Below are 18,897 nucleotides of genomic sequence, written 5' to 3' on the forward strand. Positions count from 1 at the left end.
AGGGAACATACGTTAACTATTTAAGAACTTTCCATCATTAAGCTCCTTATTTGCTGCTTTTTAATAGTTATTTAGATAGTTGTTAAGTTTGGACATGGTGTAAGATTATGGGATCAAATAAAGGGTCATGCAGAAAGAATAAGACATTATTATGTGCTTAATAAGTAAATATGTGTTATAATAAGCAACTAGTGAAATGTGTTTTTCATATATCTTTTTTTAAGTGTTACCATTTCATCCTATGCCAAAAAAGAGGGGCAAATTGATATTTATAAAGCAGAAAATAGCATTGATGTGTACACCAATTAAGAGCCAATTAAGGAGTTGCCATCATTGCACAATTAAACCTACCCAATGCATCATGGGAATGAAGTGTTGATCGGTTGTACCCTTCAAAATCGCACATTAAACAAGTGTGAGGAGAGCCAAACGAACAAAAATTGAATTAATCTCTTTTTCATCATTTAAGGTAGTTCTTATAGTGTGTATTTGTAGGTTGTGCTTGTGAGTTTAAAGGATTTTGGGTGGGACCTTGATGAATAATAGGGGCCATTTCGGAGACATTATGGCTTCGGTTTTATAGAGTCGAAGGAAATAGAGATGTGTCGTTCATCTTTTTTTACAGTCGATGCTGTCTGGAAACCTTTTAGCAGCAACCTTAAACGTCCACAGTGACGTGCTAGAAACCAGTCAGCACACCTAGCAACAGCATTGCAATGCCCTGTGGCAACCACGTGTGAGCACCACTGGCATTTTCTTCTGATAGAAAGATAGCGAACACTGGGAGTGGAAATGGATGAGCAGAGAAGAAAACAGAGATGGGCTGGAGGCCCTTTTCCCTAGGGGTGGGGGGATGTGGAGAGACCATGTTTGCCTCAGTAAGCAGGAACGGGAGTGAGGCTGCAGAGCGGGGGTAGAATTCAGCTTATGCTGACAAAAGGAAAATCTTGCTGTTCTGGTATAGAAAGAGGGTCATGATTCGTAAATATCTCTAGCAGACAGAGATATGTCATTGTCTGGTGTGTGGTTTGGGTGGTACACACAAATGTGTCTAGACTTATTCAAACGCATTATTCAAAACACAATACATGCATTAACATTATAGAACATTAAAGCTGCCCTGGGTAATTTCTATGCCTCTGTTAGTATGGTCTGTAGTCTAATAGCAAGTAACGGATCATATTTGCCAACAGAAACTTAACTTTCACAATTCGGGGAACACAGTCTGCTTTATTTGCCAAGTTTTGCTCCGCTGTTTTGTATTATAATATATAACATTGTTCAAATTATAGTATAGCCTACAATATATTTAGTAAACAATATATGGATGAACTCTATGTGTAGTTTAATTTCAGCAGAGTCTTCACAGATTTGAGCTTATTTTTATCATTGACTGTACTGTATAACCAACCGCATGCAAGGCCTGAAGCACGATCAAGTGCTTTGTGCATCACCGTCAAAAAATTACTCAGTAACACTTTTTATGCAGCCTCTATTTATAAGACATTATAAGGGTATTCTTAAGGCATTATAATAACTATATAATGCATTATATGTAGTTGCAGAGTTTATCATGTTCGTTGCCCCCATGTTGTTTCAAACCCGTAATACCTTACTCTACCTATACTGTATTTTATATAAAGGATTAAAGTAGCAGGCATATGAGCATACCTAGTGCAAGTTACATATATATATATATATATATATATATATATATATATATATATATATATATATATATATATATATATATATATATATATATATTTTTTTTTTTTTTTTTTTTTTTTTTTTTTTTTTTTACACATACATTTGTGTAAATGTATTTCCCAGACTTACTCGGTTTATGTTTTCCTTTGAAAAGTGCAGATGATTGAACTAAATATATGTTAAAAATATGTGGCAAACAATTATGAGTTGTGCAGCTGTGAAGTTGTACAGCTAGCTAATGATAGAAACCCAGCCAACTGACGACAAAAACTTACAGTCTCAGACTCAGGTCAGAAACAGAGGCCTGCCCTGAGAGAAGAATTCTGACGAAAAGGAGCTTTGGAAAGCTGATTTGGCATCCTGTTGGGCACATCTCTGTAAAATGAAATGAAGGCTGGATGACGAATATTATATGAATAGTTTTTTCAAATAAAGTCTTATTTGTTTGCCAGTTGAGTTTCAAGGCCAATTCAGTGATCCTCTGCCACAGTTAAACCTATTTCCTGTCTAATGTCATCTAGAAGGAGAATGTCAACTGGACAATTCGGAGTGGGTGGAGGGAGACAATAGACTCTGCTAGAAAGCTGGAAAGCCAGTCAGAGATTGGCCCCAAGTAAGATGTGATATGGGCATTGCGTAAGATCTCCCATAACAGCGAATCCTGCTGTGAACGCTGGGTTGAGTGGGATGACGCATTTGCTGTTGGCTCCTTCAGTGAGAAAAAAGGGAAAGAAGGCAGTAGCTCCCGCAGGCTCGCCAGGCATTCGACCCCAAGTGCATTGGTTAACAGCAGGCAAAATGGATGCCAAATGTTTCCTTTGCCACCTCCAATGTCCACCGGCAAGCCACGGTCATCTTGGAAATGATGACTGGAGGGAGATGACCAGCTGAGCTGAAGAGAGGCAAACCACAGCGGAGCAGATACAAAAGGTCTAAGCCTTGGCCAGAAGAGCTCAGTGGGCCTTCAACTTAGCATTTTAATGAATGTTCTTACCTTTACAGAGATGGCATTCAGGTAGGTGACTAGTCAAAACATGAAATGAATAATTAGAAAACACAAAAACAGACTACAAACTATACACGTGCGTGAACATAAATTCAGACATAAATTAAATTAGTCAAAATTATATGTACACTTTATCTATCAACTCTGCAATGAGCCATCACAGCAAATAAATACAAGCAAAGAGAGATTTTATTCGAAATTATAAGTGTAAGAGACCCGTGAGGATAGCGAATGACAGCAGTGATGTTCTTAGTCTGTCTTAAGGGACCTAGAGTCCCCTTGGAGTTAGAATGACAGCAATGTGTTGAACTGAGTACTGCAATCCAAATCCATTGTTTTGCTCAAATACCCTTACATTGTTGTGCGTAAATACCCTTTAAAATGTTACCCGGTGAAAGCAAACTCATCATATTTTTAACAATATAAGGTACCTGCTTTGGAACAAAGCAAGCGATCTATAGGTCTAATATCAGCAGTACAGTAAATACAAAACTACAGTGACCGAAAGGATGTTTGGTTCACTTAGTTTTATTGTGACCATGGCATATTAACTCGTAGGAATGACTGTGATGATATGTTGTGGCCACAAGATATTCATTTGTGGGAATGTCGTATTAACTTTTGGAACCATGATAAAATGATGTGGTCACAAGATCACTTTGGCAAGGTAATAATATCCTTATGTTGCAGCCGCACAATGTGAAGTCATGCCCTCAAGATCCTATGTTGAGGAACAACAGACATTTTTAGTTGCCGCGATTTCTTACGTTGAGGGAATCTTCCTGTGGCCTCAATTTAAACAGTGCTGATTTTGATTACTTCCTTGGGTGTTCTGCAAAATGGCATAAGACAGTAAATCAGGGAGAGAAATTGTTGAAAAAATGATGTTATTACTGTTTTCTTTGTAGTATACTCGTAGCTTCGTAAAATTACGGTTAAACGATAGATACCACATGGACAATTTTACCGATGTTATGTTTCTAACCCTGGGTATAATATTCCAGTTGCATTCCTGTCTACGGAGGGTCAGAGTGCTCTTAAATTTGATCAAAATATATTCATTCGTGTTTATATATTTGTTTATATGTTAAAATGTGAGAATGATTGTTGTTTCATCAACATACTGTCGCGTTTCGTGGGATCATCGTCTCAGTCGTGCTTGTTGTGTATGAGGGGGTCATTATATTATGTTCTCACAAGTTAATAAGAAGTTCCCACAAATGAATATCTCATGGCCACAGCATATTCCAATGAGTTAATATACTGGGGTCATGACAAAACTGAGTAAACCAAACACGTCATTTTCCAGTCACTGCACACAACTGCTCCTTTAATGGTTAATTGCAAGGGAGTTGATCATGCTTTGGACTTTGACACCCAATTGACTTTATTTTGCATCCGGTTAGTGGGATGCCACACAGTGCATCACTGAAGATTTACTTGCCAGCAGCAACTGTTTTTATCCGAAGTGGCTTGCAAGGGAGGAAAATAAGCAATATGTTACAGAGTCAACAGTATTTATACTATATGCTGCTAGGTTTAAAGAAAGATTTGGAAATAAGCTAGCAGAGGTGAAATGTAGAGAATACATTTTTATGTTTGTGTAAGTGCTTTGGCTTGGAGCGGTTAAACAAGCCCGGTCTTGTGAAAATGCACATAGATAGTACAGCAAATAAAAAAGAAAGCAGTTCTTGGTCAGAATAAGCTGAAAAAAGTAAAACATCACACGCATGCATAATTGAAAATGTAATTTTTTTTAATTATTATTCTCGTAGTGCATTATGAAGGGCCTAATTGCTGTGATACTTTGATTAAAATTAGTGCAGGTAAATGCCCTGAGGACCTCGCTGGATTTCTGTACAAAGAATTACATTAATCAACGCTGTTAGCATAACATTCCCTCATTTCACATAAAGATCCTCAAAGAGCGTTTTAGCTTCTCATTTAATCACGTCTTTTTATTTGGATTTTATTTTTGGATTTTTTTAATCCATATTTTAATCCAATTGGAGAAAGAAGGTGAAATGATAGAAAGTGGTGGGAAATATCTCAAACCACAGACCTTAAAAATAAAAAGAAGCGATGACCAGTGGAGCCATTTTTGGTTCCTCAAAGAACTTCTCCTTTAGAGTGAAGAACGTTTTCATCTTTTGTGGAATGTAAAAGTTCCATGGATGTTAAAGTTGCTTCATGGAAGCGCCAATGCCATTATTTGATAAAAGAGTCTAACTCGCTAACCACTAAGCCATAGCTCATCTCTTACTCTGCTTGATCCTTAATTTCTGCGTTTCTGTTTACCATGTCTTCCTCTTGCCATTTTTGTTCCCCTCCAAAGTGTTGATGTATGGGTCGGGCGACAGGTAAAACAAACACCGGCCCAATCAATGCTGTAAACAGGCAGTAAATAAGCATAGATGTCGGCAGCATTGGAAAGAGAGATGAAGGACATAGGAAGGGAGGGAGAGGAGGAGTTCATTGCTCCATTTCCCAGCATAATATCCCATTTACCTGTCAGTGCAGCCCATAAAATGGCCTGGCTTGGTGTGGTGTGGCGTGGTGTGGCTCGATTGCAATCAACTGAAGCACATTACAATAGCTTGTGGTCAAAAGAACTGAAAATAGCCTCTCAGTACATGAAGTAATACAGAAGAAAATCATTTTCGCTTAGAAAAGTGTTTTGTTTTTGTTTTTTTCAGTGTCGCATAGAAAAGTGTTCTGTTCATCATCATCTCCAGCATATGTTTTGAATGCTGTCCTTACTGCAAATCTATTTGTTCACAACCATGTTTTGAGCTCATAACATGGTATTGTGCAAGAACTGAATGAAAAATAACCTTCATTAATCGATTATCGGTCCCCATTATTTGCATAAAAAGGACACTAATGGATCAACTGGACACTACGTTGAATAGCGTGTAAGTATAAGTATTTTTACAGGCATGTTTTTGTAATAAACCTATGTTATGTTAACCATTGTGGAAATGCTGGTTAGAACTGGTCTTTTATTGAAGTTTAGCAGTACCCAAAAGCTTTACCCCAAAGCTTATTAGCTATTGCTTCACACACTGGATCAATATTCATGCAACGTCCCTTTTATAGAGAGCACAGTCTACCTTTCTTCACTGAGGGAATATTTGTACTAGATACAGGATCAGGTAGCAGAAATCACTGACAGCACACGTTCATGATGCTTTCATTTGTTTTTACATTCTCTCGTGTCCCTCATGACGCCTGTCTTTGTTGCTGGGGGTGGAGAAACAAGCGTCACATGGGGACAGTGTCGATGAGGAAGGGACAATGTTGAGTCACTGCACACATCCCATGAGGCTCAGGTTTGGGAGGACGCACAAAAGAAGAACAGAATTCTCAATCGCGTCTCTTAACATCTCAACTGTTTCCACACAGGTCTGGACGAAGAATGAAGTGGTTAGTTGTCCAACACGGACTAGTTAAACTGCTGCTTAATAAAAAGCCCGGTGGGAACATATGCAGGTCTTTTCAACAGGGTCCTCACATTTTTCTTCAGGGTCATCGGAAAAGAGAAACGAGGATCAAGGAATGGTTTCAATTCCTTGCATAGGCTGACTGAAGCTGAGCCTTAATCAGAAACTGAAGCTCTTGAAGCTGGTGTGAATTTCATCTTCTCCTTCAGGCTTCCAGAGGCCTGTGAAATTACCAATCACGCAAACCTTCTTTAAGAATCCCAATCAGAGGGCTCATTTTCCACTCCGCTGGCTCGTGCTGCTGTCCTCTCTTACTGCTGATCACAGAGCAGAGGTGGAGCGCAGTGAAGGAGTTGCCATAGATACATATGGTTGCAGGTGAAGACGATCTGTTAGCTAGAATACATTTGCTTTGCTCTGTGTGAGTGTGTGTGTGTGACAATGTGAGAAAGCAGAATGACTCATGGTTCTCTGCTGAGACTGTGTTGACTACACAGTGTAAATACTAGGAGCCTGAATATTATTTCGGCAATTTAAAAGCAGCTTGATGTGCTGGAAATAATCAAATGAGTCATCGTATGATATCACTAACAATGCCACCATTTTTATACATTATAGGTATATCCATTCAGTGGCTGTACAGCTGGAGTAAAAGTCGTGCTGGATTTAAAGTCTTCTGAAACCACACGATAACTTTGTGTAATAATGCAGGCATTTCAATTAGATTTTCTTTTTGTATGCTGTAAGGGAAAAGATTTCCCCACAGTGATTTTACATTGTTCACTTGGTCCCCAAATTCACTGCGCTAACCGACCGATTGCATTTAAGCAACTTATCAAGTCATTTATGTAATACATTATATTAATTGGCCATAGGGCATTCAATTGGAGTAAACAAAGAAATACATGAAATAGGACATAATGATACACATTTCTGAATTCACTACAAATGACTGTTGAAGAATGTTACCAAATCATTTTGGTTACCCTTGATTTTTTACTGAATGGACAAAAAGTCCTGAATTTCTCAAATCACGTTCCACAGGGGAGGGAAAAAAAAAGAAATTCATAAAGGCTTGGAATGGCTTCTTTTCTTAGAACTTTATAATAACATTGATATTTCATACTGATAATAATGATATTTATATTTAATCAGGCCCTTACTGAATTAACATTTTACTTCAATTAACACGCATTAGAGCGAAAAAGAAAGTTCTTGCTTAGAATCCAGATTTTAGCTGACTAAAATGGTGCTCATAAAAAAAAGAGAAATCAAGGTTCTTATTACCTTGGTTATATGTTTTATAGTTTAATAATAAACTATAAAATTTGTACAAATTTGTACATAAAAAACTTTGGTTACACTTTAGACACTCTACTAACTATAAGTAACTTTGTAACTACATTGTCATTAATTCACAACTAGTTGTCTACTAACTCTAGCAGACTGTTAGGGTAGGTTTAGGGTTAGTTTCTCATAGGTAGTATGTAGTGGACCCATCACAATCAAGTATGTACTCTAAAGTGTACACTAATGACTGCTAGTTGACATGTTGTTGCAAAGTTACTTACTGTTAGAGAAAGTCTAAACTGGACTCAAAATAATAGTAAAAATGAATCCCTAATAGCAGTAAAATGTATTTCTGCCAACACATAGACTATTTATAGGAGTTAATAACTTCAAGTTAAATTACTACGGTGCTGAATTGACAAGCCTATTCGAATTTTCCAATATACCTCATTGTCGTGGCTGTTTTCAGCCAGCATTACTAAAGAAACCTTAAATATTTTCACATCAATGGAGTATTTGGTTAATGTTTCTAATATCAGGGAAGTCTGCCTTGTCTCAGCAATTGGCCCACTGGTCAAATGCAAAGTCCCGGTTCTCCCAGTGTTCAGTACGTGATTGCGGGCCCCCCAGACCTCTGGGTCCTATGCCCTCTGTCAACCTTTTCCCTTTTAACATGAAGTTGCAAAGTTACTTATAGTTAGTTAAATATCTAAAGTGGACTTATACCACTTTATCAATCATAGACACTGTATAATAATCAAAACTGTGAGGCCAGCACTTAAAATAAACGCATGGAAGACATAATACATATATATCATATGAGATAGCAAGAATCAAGCACTTTCCCTATAGCATCTGGCACAGTATGACCTGCAAGCACTAAACGTATTAATTAGTGTTTGTAAAGTGCTGGTGAACGACCAAACGAACTCACTTATACTAAAGAGCCTAACGAATGAATTTCTGTGGAGTGATGGCTAATGTTCAGTGATATTAACATAGGGCATTAGATATTGATAGATGTGATTAATTGGATTAATTAATCAGCATATCATCTAATTAATTACAGTCCTTTTATAAATTACAGTCAATTCAGAGGCCTGATACCTCGCGCGTTGCATACATTTACATACGATCGCTCTCTCTCTCATCTCTCTCATCTCTCTCTTACTCTGTTCTATTAAAAGTGGATTTAATGAGAGATTCGGTTTGGCTAATCTGTATTCTGCTCTGTTTACGCGTGTAGAAAAGCATTCAGCTCAATTTGCCGCAATGCCAGACACTTAGAGAGCTGCTGCAAGCTTTCACTAGATTGACCCATGCTAAATGATAGGCCTCCATTTACACACTCACTCTGACACTCTCTCACACTCTATTACACACTCTTACCCTCGGTCTATTGCTTTCTAACTCCATGATGGGCACACACACACACACACACACACACAGGTGCACTGCTCTTTGATAGACAGCTGTTATTCTGTATAGATTACTTCCTGCTAATTCCCACTACAAAGTGTCTCTTAGTGCATCTCTTCTGTACGCTGATGATGGCTGTAGCTGTCCAGAATACACATCGTCTGTCTTTGCATTGGTATTGATCAGTGAATGAAGTTAATAATTAGAACGTTGATAATATTCGGTGTGGAAAAGAAGATAAGGAGATGTAATGATGTATAACCTGCCGTATTATTCATTATTCAATTAAAGTGAATATATTTTAAATGCACTAAATTGTAATTCATGTATTATAAATGTGTAATTACATGTATGTTTAATAAACACGTGACATAGAACTATGCGGTTACACTATACTTTAAGATGTCCTTGTTAAAGAGTAATTATACATTTAAGTATACAGCAATATTAATTAATGTACTTAATATTTAGGGTTAGAATTAGGGTTTGGCTTACTTGCAAAGAAATTATTTATAATTTGTTGTTATTGTAATAGTACTAAGTACATGTAACAAGGATACCTGTAACCAAAATTTAACCAAATTTAATCTTGGCTTATTGTCTGTAACAATTTGACTTGGCAACCCCTACCACCGCCTCGTACCATTCAATAAACCCGCTCACAATGTCTGTGTTTTCTAACAGTCATTATACGCAGAAGGGCAACTTGAAATAGAAGTCATTGTCTTTGCTGTTGTGGCAGGAGCAAATTAAATTCTAATAAGCGCTCCCACAAACAAGAGCAACGCGACGTGATCCGGAACAGCTGCCGATTTAACAGGGCGTCACTGCACAGCATGCTGGGTGTTTCACAGATGATGTTGCTGATAGCCACCAAATCTGAGGCAATGCTTCAGATGATCCTCAGAGGAAATGTTAATGGAGGTGTGGAGGGGGGGTGTTTAGTAAAACTGACAACCAACAAAAGCCCTTTCCAATCCGTGACTGCTGACTCAAATAAATAACTATAAGCAAATGAAGCAGAAATAAGTAAATAAACAGCCTCAGCGCTCATACCGTCATTATACTGTCCAGCCTACTAGTTTGCTTTGCTTCACTTGAGTTTATTGCGCTCTCATAAAGTGCGGCGTTATTACGAGGTGGAAACTGGGAAATGTTTTTTTGCGGATCACGTCGCCGACAGGATAATGCGTGACTATCATGTTCGTGAGCACTCTACAAATCAGCCTGAAACGGTTGAAAGATGCTAACGAACAGCTCTAAAAGTTACACGGCGTTCAGACACGTCAAAATATAAATCGACTTCATATAAAGAATATAATAATAATAATCATTTTTTTCACTAAAGATGCATGATACAAAATATATTTATCATTAGAAAAATGTTAATAGTAATAATAGTGACGTTTTTTTAAATTATTATTATTATTAACAATAAAATATATTATATTATGTTGATGGCTGATGGAAATTCAGCTGGAGTAAATAACATGCTAGAACAAGTACGTTCAGATTGAAAAATGTTATTTTAAACTGCAAAAAAATGCCACGGTGTTAATAAAAGCATCATTTATGCTCAGTTCAAGGTGACCGTGTTAACGTTTCTCTAACAGAAAGCTGTAAAGCAGCGCCATGTTAAATGCAATAAGACATTTCACCTCCTTCAGTAAGTCTTTCATTCTGCCCTTCGTCTCCTTTCCCCCAATTCCTCCCCTGTCCATTGTCCTCTCTTTAACCTTGTCAGGAATGTGCCCACCTCCATCTATTTCCCTTTCGTGGTTTGCTGGGGGGGGGCTACAGCTGTATTATCAGCTCATTTAAAATTACCTTCATTTTTTAATAAACCGCACACTGCCCCGTGGATCAGATAAAGGGGAGGCGCACTTAATGATGGGAGAATGAGTGAAAAGGAGAGAAAGAAAAAAAAAGAGGAGAGGGAATCTGTGAATGAGAGATAACTCATTATTTCTTGAATCTGACACGGAGTATTCCATCATCTTCTCTTTCTCTGTCTCTCTTCCAACAGAAGCGTCACCCTTTCCCCTCTACCTCTCACACACAGTGTGGTCTTTTTCATTCGGGGCTCTGCTGGGATCAGCTGTCTTTTTCTCCTTAGAAAGGAAGAGTCGACTCAAAAAAAAAAAAAAAAAAAAAATCTCCGCCGCTTTCTACAACATGATGTGCTGGCGTTTCCGACAAAGCTGCAGTTTTGTGAGAGTGAGACTTTTGCTCAAAGTAACCATTTCTGGCTGGATCGTTCTCAGGAAAGAGTGACAGGAATTAGTGTTACGGGGTTTTCGTATCGCTTTACGGATTTCATGTACATGTATTTTCTTTAAAATAAAAACGAATTATTTAAACGTTTTAGAAAGGAAAGGCAATTTAGCATTTTTTAATGAAATAGTGATCTTTAAAAGAGTAAATATACAGCATTCATTGAACTAATATTATAATTAATTAACTGAATAATGGCATGCATTTACATATATTTGTGATTAAACGTTTGCAGTGAGTCAAATTAACAATTTATAGATTTGAAATACATTATATCACTTTAAAATGTAATATTGTAATATTAAAAACTAGTTAAAACCAGTTCAAATGCTTTAGTATCAACACATTCAAATAAGTGCAATTTAAAGCATGTCAAAAGACTGATTTAAAATGTAAAAATTGTAATTTAACATTATTGCAAGCTGCACTTTTTATGTGTGCTTACATGTCCAAAGAAACAAAGTCACAAAAGTGCATTTAAGTCTTCTACAGTCATTATTATCTGCAAAGATTTTTAAATATATATGCTTTTAAGATTTGAAGTGCACTACAAGTTTCTTTTTTTTTTTTTTACAAAGGAATTCTGTATTTTCTTCAGAATATCAGAGAGAAATAATGTTTTTACGGGAATGTACAAAGGGTCAAGGTTTCGCTGTGCTGTAAATGCATTAACTATACCGTTCACAATCAGGTTCTGCGGTGCAACTGTGTCGCTTCAACTTCCTTTTATGCAAATTTGAACTGTTTCGTAAAAGCACAGCTACACAGGATTCAAACCGCACATCTCTGCACTCTGTGTCTGTTAAAACCCATAGATATGTGTGACGCTGACGTTCAAAAGCACCAGTTTTCAGATATATCCCAGCATATTAATATTGTCTAAAAGTCAAATTACATTCTTTAAGTAACTGGCCAAAAATAACACTTTATTAATTGAATAAAAGCTGTTTTACTGCCTCTGGTGTTCATTTCTTTTGGAAACAACAGGAATATTAACTTATTGGTATTCATTTCGCGTCTCGCTTAAGTGCAATCAGGAACGTTTACTCCATGAAACGCTTCTTTCTCCACCGACAGCCGGGAAAGTTGTCGACAAATGATAAAGCAATTCTTTTCAGGAATTATCTACAAGTTGTTCATGTTTTCCAACAGGTGTTGTGTGAAGACGGTACCTGGCAGTTGACTCGATTTCAAACGCTTTCCTATATTTGTTAGTTTGTTAAATATGCCTTTGTCATGCCTGACATCACAATAACCTCCATTTGGGTCAGTGTGCCATATCTCTGTCCATCCTTGGGTGAGTAAACAAGGGAAGAGTGTTCACAGTGTCATTTTTAGGGATTTATAACTGTATTTCCCAGCGGCGGACCAAATGTACTTGAGTTGATACCTGCAACGCTGACAAAAAATGATGGCAAATGTCAAAACTTTGGGTCACACTTTTGCTTAGGAACCAACTGTCACTATTAACTGTTAATGATAACTTTCATTTGCTGCTCATTTGAGGGTTGTTTCTTAAACTCAATCTAAAATACGGTAATGCCGAATAAGGCATTAATATGTGTGTCATCAGTGCAGTGGATGATGGGAATTGAAGTCCGGAGTAAAACACAACAGTGGTGTGGTGCAATGTACAGCAATGTACTTCCTCACACCTCTGTTCCAACAAAGCATAAAAATAGCCCATAAGACTTGTACATTACACTTATGAGTTGAAAGAAAATTTTCGTGTAAAATGTATTCCTATGTCCTTTGTTTTATATAGTTTCTGGGAGGAGAGTTTTCTGCAGCGCAATTCCTCAAATGTTATTTATTTTTATGTTTTACAGAATAAATAGCAGCATATGGGCTTGAGACAACACGGGGCTTACTGAGATGAAAATTAATAAGTTCGGTAAATAATGACAGGATTTTTAATTTCGAATGAACTATGCCTTTAAACAATATTTGGGTTTGCTGGTTGGCACGGAATTTGAAAGGCTAATCAGGCAGGAAAAGAGTGAGAAAATAGTGGGGATGACAGAACGGAAAACAACGGGAGAAGCGGGTGAAGAATGGAAGGAGCGATAATTAGAATGTGGGATGGTAGAGACGGGCAGAGAACGAAAGAGCTTGACAGGGTCAGATCTCTGAAATGAACCAGAAATGAAGGGATGAGTGGGATAGGGGGCCGGGGCGAGCGACGGAGACGTGAGATGAGAGGAGAGGAATGAGGGATCGAGCAAGTGAGGAGAGAGGTTAATGGAATTGAAGAATGGTGTGGGGGGTTGGGGTTTAAAATGGCACACTAACTGAAAAAGGCTTTTTTTTCTAGTCATCGGTGAATCAATGCACCCAGTGCCTAAACTGAAAGCCCATCACAGCACAGTGTGTTTGGATGTGTGCAGGTCTAGGTGGGGCTTGAGAAGTTCAGAGGCTCTGGATATCAGTAAAAGTAGGCTAAGTTCCCCAGTTCTCTCTCTCTCTCTCAGGACATACGATATCTGAAACACTGCCATCTGTTCTCCCAGCAGGCCGGCATCCTGCACATCTGAACATTCACTCAACTTCACCTTAAAGTCAACATGAGATCAAAATAGACTCTTTCGGTATTTACTTTCTTAAAGGCAAAGGTAACATTCCGCAAAATATCTTTTTTTCGTGTTGCACAGATTTGAAATGACACGGGTGAATAAATAATGACACTGTGGCTATTTTGAACTGCACCTTTAATGCGTGCTCCATGAATCATCAAAGTAAAAACAAATAAAAACACTTTTCAGTAAGGTCTTCTTTACTTAACGACTAACATTGCCAATGATAAGCGACATATTTTATTAGTACTTACAAAGCATATATTCTACATGATATCCATGATACCACCCAATACTTAAAAAGTAATTATTAATAAGCATTAATAAGCAAATTAGTAGCAAACCGAGGCAAAAAATTTAGTTATTGGTTTGTTAATAGTAAGAACTGGGCCTTTATTAGTCCATGTTTATAATATTAACAGATACAACCTTTGATTTTTAATGTGTGACTGAATGTTTAATGAATGGTTTTATTGTGGAGTGTTCCTGAGTAATAATATGAATAATAATGTTTGTATTGAAACGTGTAAATTGCTTGTTAGTGATTTATTAATACAAGTTAAAGAGTATACGGTATTAAAAAAAATTAAGATGTGATTTTGTTAAATATTCGATTTTATTTTTATGGCTCATATGTAGTATGATATGAGAATATTATGGAACTCATATTCAAGGAGGAGGAAAAGCGCCTCAATTTCATTCAAACGCTGAAAACTGGCCCCAAAAATACCAAAAATAAACCCCACAATCTAATGAAATACTGGCCAAAAATAAGATAACATTGTGGATTTTTATTCATTTGCATCAATGAGATTTCCTTTCAACACAGACTACTTATATAAAATGCACATAAATTGTGAATTTTGTCCGAATAATGTGTCTTCAAAAGATGATATAGACTGTGTACCACAGCTTTTTCAGCATAGTTTTCAACATGTAAGTAAAAATGTGTCCACCAAATATAATAAAGCAGGCTTTATGGTTTAATGACTAAACATTAGCAGTTATTGTTAATGAGGAATCCCTCCCACACTAACTGTCTCCCTGATCCAAAAAAACTAAGCAGAGTAAGCAGTGGGATTTCATTAGGCAAACATTGACTATCTTTCAAATACTTTTCTATTACTTCTAAATGTTACTTGTTAGGGCTGGTGTTGTAAACTGGGCTCTAAAATGCGTTGTTGCTATGGATGTAGGCTGAGTGGACGGGGTTAAAGATCGCTTGTTGGATTGCCATTCATTGATCTTTTGCTGCTGATTGGGTTGACGCTTGTGTGATTTGGTTCACTAATTGTCTGTATTCATTTTCCTTTAATTAGTTTCAATGACACCTGAATAAACAACCATATATGTGTTTGGCTTTGAATGAATTTTGAGTCACAAGCCAACCTGAAGAATTTCCTAAAGGTAAAAAGCCGATGTTTACACATTTCTGTTTTATTAGTTGAGCCTCTTCAGTGGACTGGGTATGAATCCAATATGTTTGGCAGAGATGCTGGGACAGGCATCCCTGCGATCCTTCATAGGACAAGTGGTTTGGAAAATGGATGAATGGATAGTGGTGCTTGTTGCGATCGATTCTATTGATTTGAACACAGGCTTGGACCTAAATATTAAACTTTGGCCCCTATCTCATCACACATCATTACTCATCATTACTGGACACGAATGATACTTCAGATCATGCTGTTATAATGAACGCAATTGTGTTACAATGCTAAATCGAAATAGCTAGTGAACTAAAAATAAATGAAAACGATCACTTATTAAACTGAAAATTAGACTTAACTTAAATAACTGCAGGCAATCCCGTGAGTTAAAAAGTAACATCTTTCACAGGTAAAGAGACAAAAATGACTCTAAAAGGTCAGAAAATTGCAGCTGAAGATGTAAAAATCTACCCCGAAAAAGTCCCAGTGCGGCATTTATTCAGCAGACGTTAAATGTTTCACAATCCTCAACTGGGTGAATAAATAAATGAAGGGTTCTTTTGTTCAAACTTAAATGATTTTATGACCATATGACTGTCAGATAAGCGCTACAGTAAAGCATTGCAGAGACAACAGAGCAGCGTGTGTGTGTGTGTGTGTGTGTGCATCGTAGCAGAGTTTGATGTCTCAGACCCACTCCCAGATGTTGACTATTGCAATATTAAAGTATCTTCTGTAAATGTCACTGAGTGCAGTAAGTGAGCATGAGAAGCGAGCGGGGGTGCGAGAGCGAGAGGAAGACGGAGGCAGGTGAGACAGATTGACTACGTTGGGAATAGAATACTAATGTACTGTTACTGCGCTGTATACTGATGCCAGTTTGATAGAAATACTACAGAATGTGAAAATAGTTTGTAACTAGCTGTAACTGAAGTTTGAAGTTACTAGATTTTTACCTTGCTTGATGCAGTTGATAGGGTTTTGCTGTGTGTGGTTTTTTTTTTGGTTGCTTACTGTCCTAAAAGAGCTTTTCAGTACAGCACTGTTTTTAAGGTTCATCCTTCACTCATAAAAGTTAAGGTTCCAAAAGGGCGGTTTGCAGTTTGGAATCCACAAAGAACTTTTTGTGGACTGAAGAGCTTCCATTGATGTTAACAAATGGATATCAGCTGTTGTTCCGAACCTGTATGCATTTCTTCCTACTGTGGGACACAAAGTTTCCATAAAAGATAGCATAATCACAGTTTTAAGTTTTGGATTAAATATCCCATTCATTTAAGCAAAGGTAGTATCTGTATTTACTACCTATTTTCTGCATTTAGTACTTCAGCTCTAAATTCTATAGGAATGTAGTGCTGCATATACTGTTGGCTGTTGTATGATATACTGCTTGCAATATCATTTGTAATCTGCTTTGGATAAAAGCATCTGCTAAATGATTAAATATACTTGTATGCTGCACATTCTGGCAAATAAGAGCTATAGGTCCTATTGGCATTACAAAATGTGCCCTGTAAAAAATATCTTGCCAAATGTATGTATAAAAAAAGTCACTGTAATATTTCTGGGATGGCATATTGGTGCCTGTATATTTTACAACTCATAATTGCATATTTCATTAAGTGATGTAAATGTTAATTTACCAAACTACTTCAGCTAATAAAACCTGTAATGTTAAAATGTAATACACTTGGCCAATGGAAGTATAGATACACACAAAGACAAAGCACCATCAGGGTAACAAACATGACAGTAAAATAATGTGTGTTTATACATATATATATAACAAATGAAAAATCTAAATCAAATCGATATTTGATGTTACTACCTTTTGCCTTCAAACCAGCATCAATTTTTATAGGTACACTTGCACAAGTGAGGGATTCTGTAGGATTCTAGTCAGGTGTATGATCAACCAGTTGTACCAAATAAGTGCTAATGATCGTCAATGTCACACGTAGGTTGAAACCCATGAACTGAAACAGAAACAGCTGTGTAGGAGGCTAAAAAACTGGGTGAGGAACAGCAACAAGACACAAGGTAGTTATACTCCATCAACAAGGTCTCTCCCAGAAAAAAAATATCAAATCAGACTGGGGTTTCAAGTTTTGATGTTAAATCTCTTTTGAAGAAGCACAAGTGGCCGGTCAATGAAACTTAGTACAGCATATGAAAGACACATCAAGCTTATTACCATTCCAAATCAGAAGATGTCCAGCAGTGCCATCCGCTCAGAACTGGCAGAAACCAGTGGGACCCAGGTACACCCATCTACTGTATGGAGAAGTCTGGCCAAAAGTGGTCTTCATTGAAAGAATTGGAGCCAAAAAGCCATACCTCCGACGTGGGAACAAGGCGAAGCAAAAAAAACATAGGAACTGGGGTGCAAAAAAATGGCAGCAGGTGCTCTGGACTGAGGAGTCAAAATGTGAAATATTTGGCGGTAGCAGAAGGCAGTTTATTCATCGAAGGTACAATGATGAGTGTCTGCAGGCAACAGTGAAGCATGTTTGGGGCTGCATTTCTGCAAATGGAGTTGGAGATTTGGTCAGGATTAATGGTGTTCACAATGCTGAGAAATACAGGCAGATACTTATCCATCATGCAGTACCATCAGGGAGGCGTATGATTGGCCCCAAATTTATTCTGCAGCAGGACAACGACCCCAAACATACAGCCAAAGTCATTAGCAACTATCTTCAGCGTGAAGAAGAACAAGAAGTACTAGAATTGATGGCATGGCCCCAACAGAGCCCTGATCTCAACATCATTGAGTGTGTCTGGGATTACATGAAGAGACAGAAGGATGTGAGAAAGCCTACATCCACAGAATTGCTTTTTTAAAGGCAAATATTGATTTGAATTAGATTTCTCTTTTGTTCATTCACTGCATTTATGAAAATAAATGCTTAACACTTATATATATATAAAATGACACAAAACATCCTATTTACAGTACTGATAGCAATGAATAATAAGAAACAATTTAGATAAAATGTGTATGATGTACAAAGGACTTCTGGAAATGTCTTTTTACTTTTAAGCAATTTGTATTTTTTCAGTTTCTTTGTTTTTTATTAGTTTTTTTGTGATGTTCTAATCAGTCTATTGGATTGTTTATTGATCTGCAGGAAATTGTCTACAAATTAACATTTGTAAGTGAACCATTCCTTATTGCACCAAATTACGAAAATATCTCTATATGCCACATAATAAATCACGGTTCACCACAAGCAGCTTCTGCAGTTATGAAAACTATAATTTTAATATACACAAGAACTGAGACAACTCGTTCCAAAAAACTGCACATTTAGCAGTATTTCACTGTTCGGTCTATTAGCTTTTCATGTTCTAGACTAAGAAAACTAACAGGTTATTACTGTGGGATTTTTTTTAGAGCGAGACTGCTTCAACCGTTACCTAGAAGCATGGAGCAGACCCATACCTCCTCCAGGGCTTTGGTTTGAGTAGGAGATGTTGTTAAAGTAGTGAGGTGTCATAGTAAGCAACAATCATGCACTTTCGCTCTGCGTGCCGGGTGGGCCATAGTGCTGTACTCATATTTGGCTTTTTAATAATGAAAAGCTTTTTTGGAAAGGCGAGATGAAAAATTCATGCGAAAATCTGAAGATATGCCATGAAATCAAGCTCAACGCTCTTACTGACACCGGTGGGGTCACACTCACTCTCCGTGAGCTCAATAATTCAGCATCGAGAGCCAGTGAGAGAAGACACTATAGTAAACCTAAAAG

Source organism: Puntigrus tetrazona, chromosome 5 (genome assembly GCF_018831695.1).
Source record: "Puntigrus tetrazona isolate hp1 chromosome 5, ASM1883169v1, whole genome shotgun sequence".
NCBI lineage: Eukaryota > Metazoa > Chordata > Actinopteri > Cypriniformes > Cyprinidae > Puntigrus > Puntigrus tetrazona.